Source organism: Ambystoma mexicanum, chromosome 12, assembly GCF_040938575.1.
Source record: "Ambystoma mexicanum isolate Mex_15411 chromosome 12, UKY_AmexF1_1, whole genome shotgun sequence".
Classification (NCBI taxonomy): Eukaryota; Metazoa; Chordata; class Amphibia; order Caudata; family Ambystomatidae; genus Ambystoma; species Ambystoma mexicanum.
In genome coordinates, this window is record NC_090936.1 from 921,151,388 (window position 1) to 921,166,278 (window position 14,891).

Genomic DNA, 14,891 nt, shown 5'->3' on the forward strand with positions numbered 1-14,891 from the left:
TGTTGTTATTGCTGCGGGGTTCCAGTTTAGGTTTAGTATAGCAATTCTTGTTTCATCCGTTTTTTGGGTTCGAGTGTTCTCCATCATCGTTATAATTGTTAATTGGATCCAGGGATTGATGTTTTCACTGGTCAGTACTTTCCATTGAGGGTTTATTTTGATTAGATAAGTAGGCCTGATGCTGGTCTTCCTTGTTTTTTGACTATAGCAGGATTTAGAATGTGAGAAAAACCATCGCACGCTGGCGTTTCACTGATCCAAATCTTTTGGAGGCATATGATTTGATAATTTTCTAGATCAGTTGAGGGATGGGTAAACAGATGCAAGTTTCATCTAGTGTTCCATGAGCAAAGTGACCATATCAGATCCGGTTTCAGTGATTGTTATGATTGGGAATTAAGTGAGATTCTTGAGGATACGGTTTCTGTGATTGAAGATTCGAAGTCGTAGATTCTTTTGAATGGTTGGTCTGTTCTGTTCCATTCTTCCGGTTGTCGAACGTGAGTCCGAATTGCAGCATTTTCTGTGTGATCCTCGGCGTGGTTGCTCATCTGCTTCCTTGGTTGATGTTTTCTTGTTGATGTAGATGCCCAGCAGTTAAAGCCAAGTTTGAGGAGCTGGGCGCGCTTTGATAGGATCAGTTCTTGGTCATTTGGGTCGGAAAGTTCAGCAACGATCTTATCTAGATGCTTGTCGTCTTTAAAAGTTATTAGATCGATCTTTTTTGTTGTTATTTTTTGTAGTTGTGGAATCGCTCCAAAAAGGCGGAGAGTATTTGTTCTGTTGAGTATTAGTGGTTCAGATCTGTTGGTTTTATTTTCGGTGTGGATTTCATAGATTTGGTTTTGTTGTAGTGGATTGACAAATGAGGGAAATATACAATCGGTATTACTTGATGGGCGTGAACTGAGAGAGTCGTCTGAAATTTGGTCATATGATTCTGATACTGATGAGGCGAAGGAGCCGGGATTGAGGGATATATCTGAGGTTTCTTGTAATGAGTCCTCAGAAATGTCTTCATACATGTCCAATGATTGTGGTTCGTGATTAGTGGGGTACTCATCTATTATTATGAAGCTTGAGGGCATTGTGGGATGCCTGGGTGGCGGTGTGTCGTCTGTTATCTGGTCTCCGTGAATTGAAAGGTTGACAAGGTCTTCATTTTGGGTGGAATGTTCGGACGGTGGCTCTGTCTGTCCATGGGTCTGTAAGACTCCAGTATGTTGCTGCTGGTTTGGGTTGTTGTTGTCCTTTATGGAGGGACAGGGTATCTGCTCTGCGGGTAATGAATGACTTTGAGCCGTCATCTTCTCTGTTGGTAGTGGATGCCTTTGTTCTATCGTCTTTACTGTTCTGAGGAATGCTCTTGAGCCTGTTTGTCATTTTTTGTTTGATTTTGACTAGTTTATCCTTCAAGAAGATCTGGTACTGCTCTGTAGTGTTCTTAATTGAGTGGTTAGGATCTTGAGTCTCTGGATGTGAGGTTATGGCAGGTTCAGTTTTCCGTTGTGTATGACATGCGCCAATGGTTCAGACTCCACCAATTGGTTGTTGGAACGTATCGTTAGCTGGGGGAGCTAATGTAGCTTGATCGATCATTATAGTTGCTTTGTGCGCTGTTTGGTGTTGATGATGAGCTTTGAGTAGAGCTAGTACCTCAGTGTTTAGATTGTTTTTTTCTTGGCGATCGCTTCTTGCTATTTCTGACAGACGTTGTTGCCATCGATTGGATTGTTCTGCTTCCAAATTCAAACGAGATTCGATTGTGGTTATGAAGTTCTCTATGTAGATCTGTTTGGAGTGTATCAGTGCTAAAAGAGTTGCTTGGTCCTTGATATTATCGTTCATGGCTTTGTGTAACTTCATAAAAGGAATCATGGATTGCGAGAGCACTGCAATAAGCATGTTTTGTAGGTCGAGCATGGTAGTCGGAATCCTGGGGTTGGGGTAATCCTCATGTTCGAGTTTATTGAATGTCGTGTTGGTAGATTTAATTTCTGGTGCGCTCAGTTGAGGCGTGGGTTGTTCATTCTTAGTCGTAGGATCAGGTGTGTAGTAGGATTCCTCTGTATCATAATTGAATCGAGTAGGAATATTTTTGTTTCTTGATAGGTTTAATTCGGTTTCTCTTATGATGGGCCTTTGACCGGTTCCTTGTGTTAAGCATGGGGTTGAAGTAAGCTGTGATTGATGGTTTCCTGTTATGTTGCCAAATATTTCTTTTCTTTTGTCGAGGCTTAGCATGATTGATTCAATTTCTGTAATATCCATTGAAAGTCTTCTTGCCTTGGTTGTAGTTTAATTGTCGATGTTTTCTGGAGCTTGAGCAAGTTTGATTGAGTTATGTGTGTGTAACCACGCCAGTTTGGCTAGTCTTGCTTTTTCTTTCTTTGTTTGTTGTGTTAAACTGGTTGGTGGTTTTTGTAAGATAGTGGTAAGTCGTGGTTCATCTGATTGAGGTTTGCCAACTTCATGAATGTTGGAATCTTTTGTGATCGCACGTGGTTCTTCTAGGGTGGCAGGCTGAGTATTGGGTGTATGGGTAGTCAAAAAATGGTGCAGATGAATCTTGGTGTAGGCCAGCAGGAGGCTTGTGAGATAAGTTGGTTGTTTTGTCTGTTGGTGCAGAAGCTGGGTTGCAGGCCAATGTGTCTCCTAGTGGTGATACAAGTCGTTCTTGTGGAATAGAAGCCTTCGTGTTGCAGTTTGATTGTGTGATTCCGTTGGTCGAAGTATCGTTAGTAATGGAGTCCGGTTTTCCGTTTTCTACACTTTCAGTAGTGTTTTGCTGCTGGAGAGGGTGTAGGTTTCGAGACATCGGTGATGGTAGTTCTTCCTGTTCGACGTAGCTTTGTGAGTTACTTTCTGTTGGTTGAACATCGTTGGATGACTGAGTAGGGGGGGTTCCTAGTCGAGCAGATGCTAGTTCAGGATCGTTGTGGACGTTGGTGCCTTGGATGTCATGATGTTCAATCATGGTGATGGTGCTATGGATTTGTGCTTGTATATTGATCTGATTCTATATAGTTGAGATATCAGCCCAGAGGATTCCCCTCGTGTAAATATAAGCCTTTGAAATGGCGTCAAGTGCCACGTGGCTCCTTCCTTGAGCCTCCCCTGTGAAACCCAGTGTCTGAGTTGCAGATCCGAGAATCCTAGCCTTACAGGATTCAAATGATCTAATTTCCGTTCCCTCATACATGTGTGAGATGAATTCACATCCTCCCCTCTGCCAAACCTGGAAGGTCTGTCCCTGTAAGCCGGGGTCGAGTTTACGTTGTGGTGTATCAGGGTTGCGGGGCCTGGAAATGTTGTCAGCCCTAGCCTAGTCGCTATCCCGTCCCTGACTCTCAACGTGGTGGCGGTAGACAGCAGCTCGTACATACCGATAGGGTGATCTGAGCGAGGCAGCCGCCCACGGCATTTACCCAAGGGGTCTACCAGCCACCCGCTCCTCCAGTAACCTCCACACCTTCTTTGAGGCAGAATGTACCAAGTCCCACAACACCCTCAACTGTGCCGGTTGGTAGTATTTCCATAAATGCGGCATGTCGAATCCCCTCCCCCTGTCCTCTAGATCTGTATACAATCTTCTCTGCTACCCTAGCCGGACGGTTCCTCCATACAAACCTTCCCAGTTCTCTCTGGAGTTGTTCTAGCACTTGTCTGGGAAGAGCTATTGCGAGAACCTGTAACAAATACATACATTCCGGCTAATTATTCATTTTTTATGGCTGCGATCCTGCCCATCAAAGTCAGTTCCTGAGCACTCCATTTACTCAGATCCGACCCTGATTGCTTTTAGGCTCTCAGGTTAGTCAGCTCCATAAAGTCCCTCAGCAGTCGCTGTTAATTGGATGCCCAAGTACCTGATGCTTTGCACAGCCCATCTAAACGGAGAGATGCCTTGTAGACCTTGCACTCTGGTGATAACGATACATTCAAGGCCTCACATTTATCCAGGTTTATCTTGAACCCAGGGACTGCCCGATATTCGTCTAGCAACGCTAACATTCTAGGTAGCGAGCACTCTGGATCTGATACTGCCAAGAGTATATCAGCCGTGTCTATTTTTTGCAAAGCCCCCCTGTAACGAATGCCCTTTTTGTTGATTTTGGCCCTTATATGCTCCACTAGTGGTTCTACGGATAACGCAAAGAGTAAGGACGAAAGGGGGCAGCCCTGTCGCCTCAATCTAAAAAGACTAAAGCACCTCGACAGCTGGCCATTAACTGCCACTACACCTGTAAGCGGACCATACAAGTCAAACACCTCTCTTATGAGTTGCTCACCCAGATCAAACTTGCTCATTACCTCTCTCAGGTAGGCCCATTCTATGCGGTCAAAGTTCTTTTCCGTGTCCAAGGCGACCACCATAGCCGCCATTTTTAATTTGTGTGCAGTTTCAATGAGATTTATTACCCTCCTGCTGCTGTCTGCCGCTTGTCTGCCCATTACAAACCCTGATTGATCCTCCATTACCAAGTCGGACGTATTCGGTCTAGGTGTGTCACTAGGATTTTAGAGTACAGTTTTCTATCTATGTTCAACACCGCTATAGGGCGGTAAGACGAGCAGAGTTCTGGGTCTTTGCCCTCTTTGTGCATAACTGACACCCTTGCCTCATCTATTGTGCACAGGGCTGCACCCTCCAGATAGTGTTAAACAGGACGTGCAAGGGGCTCAGGAACCTGCCTGTGTAGCCTTGTAGAATTTCAGGGAGAACCCATCTAACCACGGGACATTATTTATATTTAGAGACGCGATGGCCTTCAGGATTTCCTCTTTAGTTATAACCTGACCTGGGGCTTATCTCTGGGCTTCGGATGCCTTCGACAGTTCACAGGCCTCTAATAAGGTGCCTAAATCAGCTTGCTGAGGGGAGTCCGTGGAATATAGAACACTGCTGAAGCTATCAAAGGCCGCTTGTTTCTCTCGCTCTGTTATAGCCCACCCGTGCGTGGCCACTTGTAACCTCCCAATGGCCCTCACATTTGTCTGCTTTGTTTCCCTGCTCATAATAGCCCTGTTTGACTTTCACTAGGGCATATTCAACTCTGTTTCCCTCTTAATTAATCTGGCCCGGGTGGTCTGAAGCTTCCTATAGATCTTTTGGGATCCGTTTGTTCGGTACTGCCCCTCTAACTCCTTCAGCTGTGTTAATAAGCTCTCTAGCTCTGACTGTCGCGAGTGTCGTTGCCCCACCTTTTTCGAGATTATAACCTCTCTTATGTAGTCTTGAAAGGCGTGCCAGCTTTCCTCTCTGTGAGGTAATGCTCTTTGCTCAACCCAATTTTATTCCTCCATATGGGATCACGTAGAAAAGTCAGATTAAGCCTCTAATAGGTGGGTCTTTGCTTTCTCAGGCGCAGTCCCCGCGATATATACACCGGATAAGGTCTGATAAGGTGATTGTGCCAATTGCAGTCCTCTCCAGCTACAACAGAATACCCCTTGCCACCAGGATGTAGTCTAGTCTGTAGTATATTTTATGCATGTGGGAGTAGAATTAAAAATCCCTAAACCCAGGGTTGACTGGCCGCAACCGTCTACTAGCCTCACGTCTTCCAACCCCTTTAAAAGATGTCTCAATGGCTGCATCGCGCCCATATACACCCACCTGGACACATCCCAATTAGGATCAAACATCATGTTGTGGTCACCTGCAAATATCTCCACCTTTGCAAATTCCACACACTCCTGCAAGACTGCGCAGCAAAACACATTTTGGCCATTGTTGGGGCTGTAAATGGACACTAACGGTAATAAGGCCCTGTTAAACCAAACTTCTACAAGCAGGTATCTTCCCTCTTTGTCTTTGCCTTCACTAAGGTGAATTGGACATTTAGGCCCACTAGGACACCCACCCCCTTTTCCCTTAGTCTTTGACTCAGAGAAGAATTGATGTCGGTACTTCTTCGACCGCAGCCTGCCTGTGTCTTCCCTTACTAGGTGCATCTCCTATAGACATGCTACCTCAACCCATAGCCACTTCAGCTCACCTAACAAGATCCCCCTCTTTTGCAGGGTATTCAGACCCTGGGCATTATAGGTCAGTACATTGAACGCCATTGTCTGGTGTCTTGGGCGCTGCACTGGATTGTTACATCTGTGCAAGGCCTACTTTCCCACCCCCTGCGAGAGGGAACTCTGTGGATGTGAACCCCTTCCCTACCCATGAAACCCCTTCTCCCCTATCCTCAACTTCCCTTTCACCTAAACATCTGGGCAGAACTTTTGAGGCATATCTTCTCCTTTCCCACCAACATACACATCATAGGCAGATGTGCAATACCTCCCTTTTTCGTGCTGTGAAAAACCCAAGGGTCTTTCCCTGCCTACTCCCCAGGGAACTTCTACACAGGGGACCAGGGGTGTGCCATCGCTTTTGGATCACAACCCTGGGGGTGGACTAGCGAGGGAGGATCACATGGGCAGAGGGTTCTCAGGGATTGGGGAGGGAACAACCAAGAGTGAGACATGGTATCCCACCTTTTCTGATTCCGACCTATCCTACCCCCCTCTAATATCATAGGATATTGCCACTCATGTCCTGTCCTACCCCATGCCTTTTGTGAGAAACCTGAAGGTGTCTCCCTGACTAGTCCATGGGGATCTGTTATCCAGGTGGCCAGGACACGGCCATCGCTATTGGATCCAGTTCCTGGAGGTGGACTAGTGAGAGAGGATCACCTGGATGGGGGTTCTTCAGGGAGAAGAAGTGGGACACCGACAGGTGAGACACAGTATCCCCCTTCTTATAACACCTTTTCCCCATCATACTATGTAGGATACTTTGAAACGTTACCCCATCTTTTCCCACACAAGCACCTTCACACACCACGAAAGACAACGGTCTAACACCAAAGCAGTTTACCTGAGATGTCCCAATACAAGTGTCAGGTAAAAAGGGTCCGGCAAAGTCAGGCAATTTACCAGAATCACGCACACCTGACGGCCCTTTCCTTTCCCCACAAGGATAAAAGGTGGAGCACGGGAGCACACTACAAGCAAGGCAAACCACAAGACGAGACAGCTATTCCAGTACAGCAATTCAAAAGGAGGAGAAAGGCGGCGAGAACCGAAAGGGTGACAAGGAGAGAAGCGACCTTGCCCTTTCCAACGCAGACCCACGAGACCTCCGTGGAAGGAATCGTAAGACCTCAAACAATAGCCAGAGTGTGTTGCAGCAGATGTCAATGGTACACGGAGCATGCCTATGCTGATAAGCAGGACCGAGAGAGACGCCTGCTACTGTGGTACCGTCCTTGACTCCAGATATAAGAAAAGCCAATCGGTTCATCACAGCCGGTGAGTCGAGGGGAGAGTATATAAGAAACCGAACTGTGTTGAAAGAAAGTCACAAAGTGGCAAATTGAGAGAAGTTCAAAGAACTGTAAACTGTTAAGGGAAGTCCGGCACCACGTGGGTGCTCACTCGAGAGACTCTGCATGATCCTGTGTTTATTGAAACTACCGATACCAGAAGGCCCTAGGAGAGCCGCAAGGAAAAGGTCAAAGTGGTCATACAGGGATCTAGCAAAACCCCCTGTTCAGTTGAAAGTCTTTGACCATCACATAATTGGAAGGGAAGGTAAATGAATCCTGCGTAGTGACAGCAAGAGAAAGTGTTGCAAACCACCAATACAGACAGCAGTGACTTACCGTGTGAGACTGGTTACACACTTGCAGAAGCTTGAAACTTCTCCACTCCGTGTTTGGGGACCCTCAGACACGGCGGACTCTTCTCTGCAGACTGGTGTTCTTTCTATCAACAAACCCCTGTATTAGTTTATGTCTACTAATCAGAGCGGGTGATAAATGGAAAGAGCAGGGCTAATTAGCACCCCCATGTTAGGGAGAATTCTCTGTTTAGGCTGAATTTCCTAACCTAGTGAGTCCCCGAGCAGCTTTGCTGGATTTTTGCGGTTTATTTGTTTCTCCTGCCAAGAGTGAGACTCTTTACCCTCACTCTTGGACATGATTTGAGTGTGTTTCTTTGAATCTAGATCTGTTTAATGGGCTATGGGGTCTTTTACTCCATAGGGTTTCATGTGTTTTTGTGATGTGTGTTACACAGCACCCTCCGTGCAGTAACACAGGGGTGTCATAGTGACCCCCCAGTATAGACTCCATACCCTGGGACTGACTAAGTCACCATTGACTTTACTAGTCTTAAATTCTGAACAGAACCAGTACAAACCATCATATTGTGGACGTACTGGCTGGGGCAATTCGATTGCCCCAGGGTCTGTTAGTCGAGGGGGCACGTCTCCGTCCCCCCTGATCGAGTTTTGGCTGGTGGCAGTGGATACTACTTTTTATATTCAACTGCAAATATTTTCCTATGGGATTTCCCATTGTTTTAGGCTACTATCTTTATTTAATTATTTAAAGTAGCCTCGAACATACCACCGGTTTATTTAATTAATATTAATTCTCCGGTTGGTATTTTTTGCCAAAACTTGATTCTAAAATGGCATTTGTGTTCTCTTCTGTGACTCCAACCGAAGTCGAGCCCTTTGTTCCACTTTTTGGCTGGCTTCTCCACAGAAGCCCTCCAAAGTGGTGCCACTATGTCTGGGGTACTTAGGAGGGGTGGAGGGGAATTTAGGCACCCTGGACTGAGTTGCCTAGGCAACTCAAGTCGCACTCCGTCCTGATTGGCCCAAGTGGTGAGCCGGCCGGCTCACCACTTAGCATGTTTGAGTGACAGCTAGGCTGAGTGAATGGGGGTTTGCTGCATAAAAGCAGGGCTTTGGGGACTGGAAATTCAGAAGTCGCCACAGGACCTAAGAATCCGACGAGGGAGAAGCTGAGCCAACCTGCCACGACACCATGACCGGTGGAGCCCTGCTGGACCATCTCAACACTTTTCCCAACAACAGAGCTGTTGGGAAAACAACTCTCCCGCCGGAGAGTCTTCTTCCTTTGACTGGTGGGGATAACCAGTTTCACCATCTTTTCGCTTTACCGACGTATCTCGTGGCCGCCTTGCCCGTGCTAAGCACCCCGGCAACCGGGATACCACGTTTTACCGGAAAACTCCGCTGCTGGTTTCTGCCCTGGTAGTGCAACAACCTGCATCTTTCCTCCACGTCGAGATCTTCTCTTCCCCTGGACGACGACGCAACTTGCAACCACTACCAGGAACAACTGCCACCGCTGGAGGATCCTTCCCACTTAAGGTACCGTGTCCCGCCTGGCTTCCCTTGCAACCGACTGTACAGCGTAGATTTAGCCCCCGGCTTTCGAACCTGGGTTAGCCTGGGACACCTTGGCTAAACTTTTCTAAGCCTCTCTAAACTCTTTTCTGAACCCTCTGCAAGACTTTCTAAGCCTAGTGTGACTGTGTGATCTTGGGCGCCTTTGTGCTCTGCTCTCTCTAAGAGTGGGCCCAGCCTTTGGACTTTGGCTCACCAGTGACTTTTTGCTCTCTGCCTTGCTAATAGTGTTCCTGAATCGTAGAGTGGTGTAATCTTGCATATTCTGTCTTTTTCCCTCCCTTTTTCACGACCTTAGTAGAGTGCAATCTAGTTAAGAGCTCACCTCTGTATGAAAATAAGTGGTGTCTTACTGTGATTTTCTAATAAGGGAGAAAGGGGTGTATATATCATAATAGTAACTGTGCTTAGAATATTTTACAATAAGAGTGCTGGAGTGTTTCAACTGTGTGTTTATAAATAAATAATTATATACTTTGATACCAAAGCTCTGGTCAGTGTTTGCTTGTATTATTGTATCTGAGTGCCTATTGAGTATACTTTGCATACTGCCTAACTCTTCTTGAGGGAAGTCTGACTGCTCAGCCACACCTACCAGGTAAATCTGGGTGGTACAGACTGCTACCAAGTGGGTTTACTGCTAACACCTGTAGTCTTAAATCTTTTGCAGTGGTCCCTAAGGGAACTGCACAGGTTTCTGCCTAACACCCCAACAACGCCAGCTGTATTCAGGGGAAACAACAGTTACTGTCTATTACCCAAATCAAATGAAAGTAGTTAGTAATGCAGAATATGGCTAACCTAGCGTGAGGGATCCTATCCTGTAATGATGGAACCGAACACCCTTGGAGGAAAGGCAGGCCTGAGCTTGTACACAATCTAAACAACACAACAAACAGGAAGGTTAATCACCAGGTGGAAACGGGAACGCGAGGTAGGAGGACTTAAGGTTTGCTTTCTTACGATGTGGTGGTCATAGCAGGGCGTGATGGACGTATAGCTCCTGGTGATTCAAACAGATTACAATGTAGGTAAAAGGGGAAGGGTAGGTTAGTAGGCACGAGGACGCCTAAACGGCCGAGAATGTGCACAATTCCGCTTAGCTTCCCTAGTCCATGCACAGAAGTGATGCGGAGTCCGGGAGAAAGCCGGGTTCAGCATTAGCTGGCAACGTGAAGTCCAAACAGCAGGCAAGGCAGTCCGTGTGAGAAGGCAGGGTTTGGTGTTAGCTGGCAACGTGAAGACAAAACAGTAGGCAATGCAGTCCGTTTGAGAAGGCAGGGTTCGGCGTTAGCTGGCAATGTGAAGACAAAACGGTAGGCAAGGCAGTCCGTTTGAGAAGGCAGGGTTCGGCGTTAGCTGGCAATGTGAAGACAAAACGGTAGGCAAGGCAGTCTGTGTACGCGTAAGCAGGGTTTCAAGTATCGTAAAACAGGAGACAGGCAGAAACACAGCAATCCAATGTCGGGGACAGAAACAAGGAGTCAGGCAACGGATATCCAAAGTATGTGAAACAACAACAAGGAACGCAACTTCAAATAGAAGCTTTTCATTCAAGTGGGCTGCTGTACTATATCCGGAACAGGGGCGGAGCACGCTGCGTTCCGCTGTGTCAGCTGACCGTGTACTCGGCCATTAATCATGGCAATGTTAGAAATCGTCACACGTTGCTGCTGATACAACGCCCTCCATCGCTGCCACGGCAACCTCCAACGCTGACGGCCACGTGACATGGCGGTGCGATGCAAAGGGTGTGTAACCATGGTGCAGCGCTGTGCCCTGATCCAATGACTGGACCGATGAGACTGCACAGAGGATGGAATTTCAACAGAAAGACTGTGTGATTGGCAAGAGTGAACCCGACTGAGGGATGCCGATAGAACGGGGCAAAGCTTGAAGTCCCAAGGAACAGTGTGTTGACAAGAGTGAACCGGACAGAGGGATGCCCATGGTGGACTGTTTAAAAAGACATTAAAAAGACATTAGGATTTATGAAGTGTGGTTTAAAAAGACTTTAAGACTTCTGAATGTAACAGGTGAAAGTATTTGTGAAAAGCCGTGGTGAACCCAATTGAGGGAGGCAAACAGTCTGAGCCCGGAAGAGGGGGATCCAGAGGTGAAAAGCCATCACCCACCGACCCGTGAAGCCAACTGAGAAAATGCAACTGAGAAAGTCTTTTGAATACAGGCCAGAATGAACCCGATGGAGGGAGGCTAATATTCGAGAGGGGTCTGGGTCCAGATGAGGGGGACCAAGTGGTGATGAAGTATCATCCTAGTACAATCAGGGAAGAACTTGGGAACTTTTGTTGAACTTCTGTTTATTATTTTGAACCTATCAGACCCTCGGAAGCAAGAAACCTAAGTTCCTTAGGTCCCAAAATCACTAAGAACTGTTTGTGGATCGGAGACCGGAAGAGGAGGCTCCAGGGATGAAAAGTTATCACCCAAAGAACTTTTGTTTGATATTTTGACTACATCAGATCCTCGGAGGCAAGAGACTTTTGTAGAAAAGAGACTTAACCACTGATGGTCTGATAGCTGAACTGGAACTGTCATCTCGTGCTGAGAAAGCTCGAGCGTGTGCTCTGCTCAGGAGTCCCGCCTTGTTCCGTGCTGAAAGCATGGGGAAGGGAGACTCTCGGCTACCACATCCTGATTTATCATTTGTGAACACTTCGTTCTTTCTTGTGAACCTTATCCCACACTCTTTTTGTATTTAGCATAAGGATTGGCAAAAGGCTTTTCTTAGCATAGGCCATTTTATTTGACAAGACGCAACTAGGACTGCCTTATTATTATTTGATGGTTGTAGCTTGCTCTCATCTTAGATTTAGGTTTAGATTAGGCATTTTTCCAACCTGCACAAACAGTTTAATAGACACCCTTGAACTGTAATCACTTGTGTCTGTCTTTAATGTTGCCACTATGGGTTCCTTACAACAGCCTGACAAACTAAAGTGAAATAAGCAAAGATGAGCTATTGAGAATGGGGACCGGGACCCTCAAGGAAACCCATTGAACTGTCATGGTTTTGCAAATAGAACTTTTGTGTTAAGCAAGTTTAACATTTGTTTTAAAGAAAGTGGAACTTAACCAGTTGAACATTGGTATTTTGAAAGAGAACGCTGGACTGAGCTAAGGCGTGTGGCCTTAAGAGCTCCTCTATGAAAGCCAGCCCAACCCCAAGGCACACGCTTCGCGTTATTCTGCACCTCTGTGCAGCGTAACGCTCACCGTCGCCTGGGATTCATCTTACCTGGAGAGACCCTGCCAACTACAGTCATACTTACCATCCAGAGGATCCTGCCCTCACCTGTACGCTTCTTTCTGGCACGGCGGCTCACCTGCAAATATCTCGGAGCACAGACATCTTCTTCCTGGCACCGCGGCTCACCTGCAAACATCCGGGAGCGCAGACATCTTCTTCCTGGCAACGCGGCATGACGCACTCCATCCAAACTCGCAGGACCTGCAAAAGACAAGGTTAGACACATAACAGACATTCCGTTAAGGGTGCACTGCCATTAAACCTTGCGCCTTCTCTAAAACCATCATCACCTGCTGCCGGACGTTGCGGTCGCATGCATCTTCGGCTCAGCTGCGTTCCGCGCCTCCACAGCCGTAGTTAAGCCGCATTTCCATCTATTTGGGAGAAAACAGAGAGGAACGTTATTCAGGGAAAAACAACAACATTGGGAGCAAGAACATCAAGACATTGAGAGAAAGCAGAAATAGGGGAACAGACAAGAGACATTGAGAGAAAGCAGAAAGAGGGGAAAAGACAAGAGACATTGAGAGAAAGCAGAAAGAGGAGCTTATTCACAGCTGGACTGGACTATTACTCAGAAATCAGTGAAGGAACTCTATTCCATCAACAAGCGCACCTGCCAGAAGTAGCAGGACGGAGAGCTCATCATTCACACTTACCAGGTGACCCTTATGGGCCGATACGTGCCCACTGAAATCGCACCTTGGGTCGAAGGGTTTGGGAGATACCACAGTCACCTATCAGTGCACTCACGTTTTCCCGAATCCACGCAGGAGCAGTGCCACCGATTGTCGCCGCCCACAGTGAATACGCAGGGGACGAAACCAGAAGGGGGTGATCTAACTCCAGGGAGGGCTGCAATTGTGCCCCAACGCCTGCGCAGAGACCAGGTGAGCGTAACACTGAGGGGGATCCAGGGTGAACACACAAACTGAATATTGGAAAAGAACATTTGCATGTTGTTTTTGGTACAGTAGGCCGCGAGCATCAAGAGACTTGCAAGAAGTAAAGAGGCTTGGACACAGAAGGTCCTGAACTGGGAAAATGAACTGTATCCGTGTGCCACAGAACCCAGTGTGAGTGCATTGCTTAAGTGACCTTCCTTGCCCAGTGCTGAAAATGTACAGAAGGGAGGTCAACGGCCCGAACATCCTGACATATTATTTTGTGAACAATTCTTTCTTTTTCATGAACATTAACACCACATTATTTGTAAATTAGTGGTAAGCTTTGGCAATAGGTTTTTTAGTATAGGCCCTTTTGTTTTCACAAGACTCCACTGGGACTGCATTATTATTATTTGGTGGCCGTAGCTTGATTCCATCAGTAGATTTAGGTTAAGATAGGCATTTATCACACCCTTGTGCAAGTTCAATAAACACCCTTCAACTGTGGTCACTTGTGTCTGTCTTACTGTTACTGTTCCACTAATTTGGTCTGTGGTTTGGGCCCCCTGGTCCTGCCTGCAGCCCCATTCCCCACTGCCTCTCCACTTGCCTTCCTCCCTCTTCCCGGCTCCCAGCCTGCCCCCGACCCCGATAGGCTGCACAGATCTGCCTTTACCATGCTACCATCGAGGCAGCGCCCTGCTGGCTGTATTTAATCAGATGATGCAGGTGAGTTTGGGCCTACTGCTGACCCCCCTGGGCCTTTGTTTTTCACTAATTTGGTCTGTGGTTTGGGCCCGTGGCCCTGCCTGCAGCCCCGTTCCCCACTGCCTTCCTCCCTCCTCCCAGCCCGCCCCTGCATTGTGATTGGTCTGACCGCTGCTCTTACTTGGACTTCCCAGGGCAGCCCTCTGTCCGGCAGCCCCTGCGGCTAAGGGCCCCAAGGCAAAGGGCGGCTCCAAAAGGGGCGGCTCCAGAGAGTGTCTGCAGATGTCCACAGGGGAAGCCAATGAATCCAGCAGCCAACAGACACCAACAAAAACTGTAAGTGTGGCACGGGTGGGGTGTAGAGCAATTACTCTACTCCAGAAAGTCCCCGCTACTCTACCTTACCTTTCCATAACATAGCCTGACATAGACTTACACCATGCACACTTATAGAGATTTGTGACCACCAGCCTAAATCTATTCATGGCTGTATTGTAAATGTTGCCTTGCATTACATATAATATACTTATCAATGTTAACAAGTGCCACACCTAGAGAGAACTGTGAAGATTAGCATGTGTCACATTTAGGCAGGTGTAACAATGTTTGCTTCTGCCTCACTTAGACGGAATTCTTAACTTTAGCCTGCGTCGTATTTAGATATGATTATGAATGTTAGCATGTGCCACACTTAGACGGAATTCTTAACTTTAGCCTGCATCGAATCTGGATAGGATTATGAATGTTAGCATGCGCCACACTTAGACAGAATTATTTTTTTTAACACTTTATTTATAGTTTT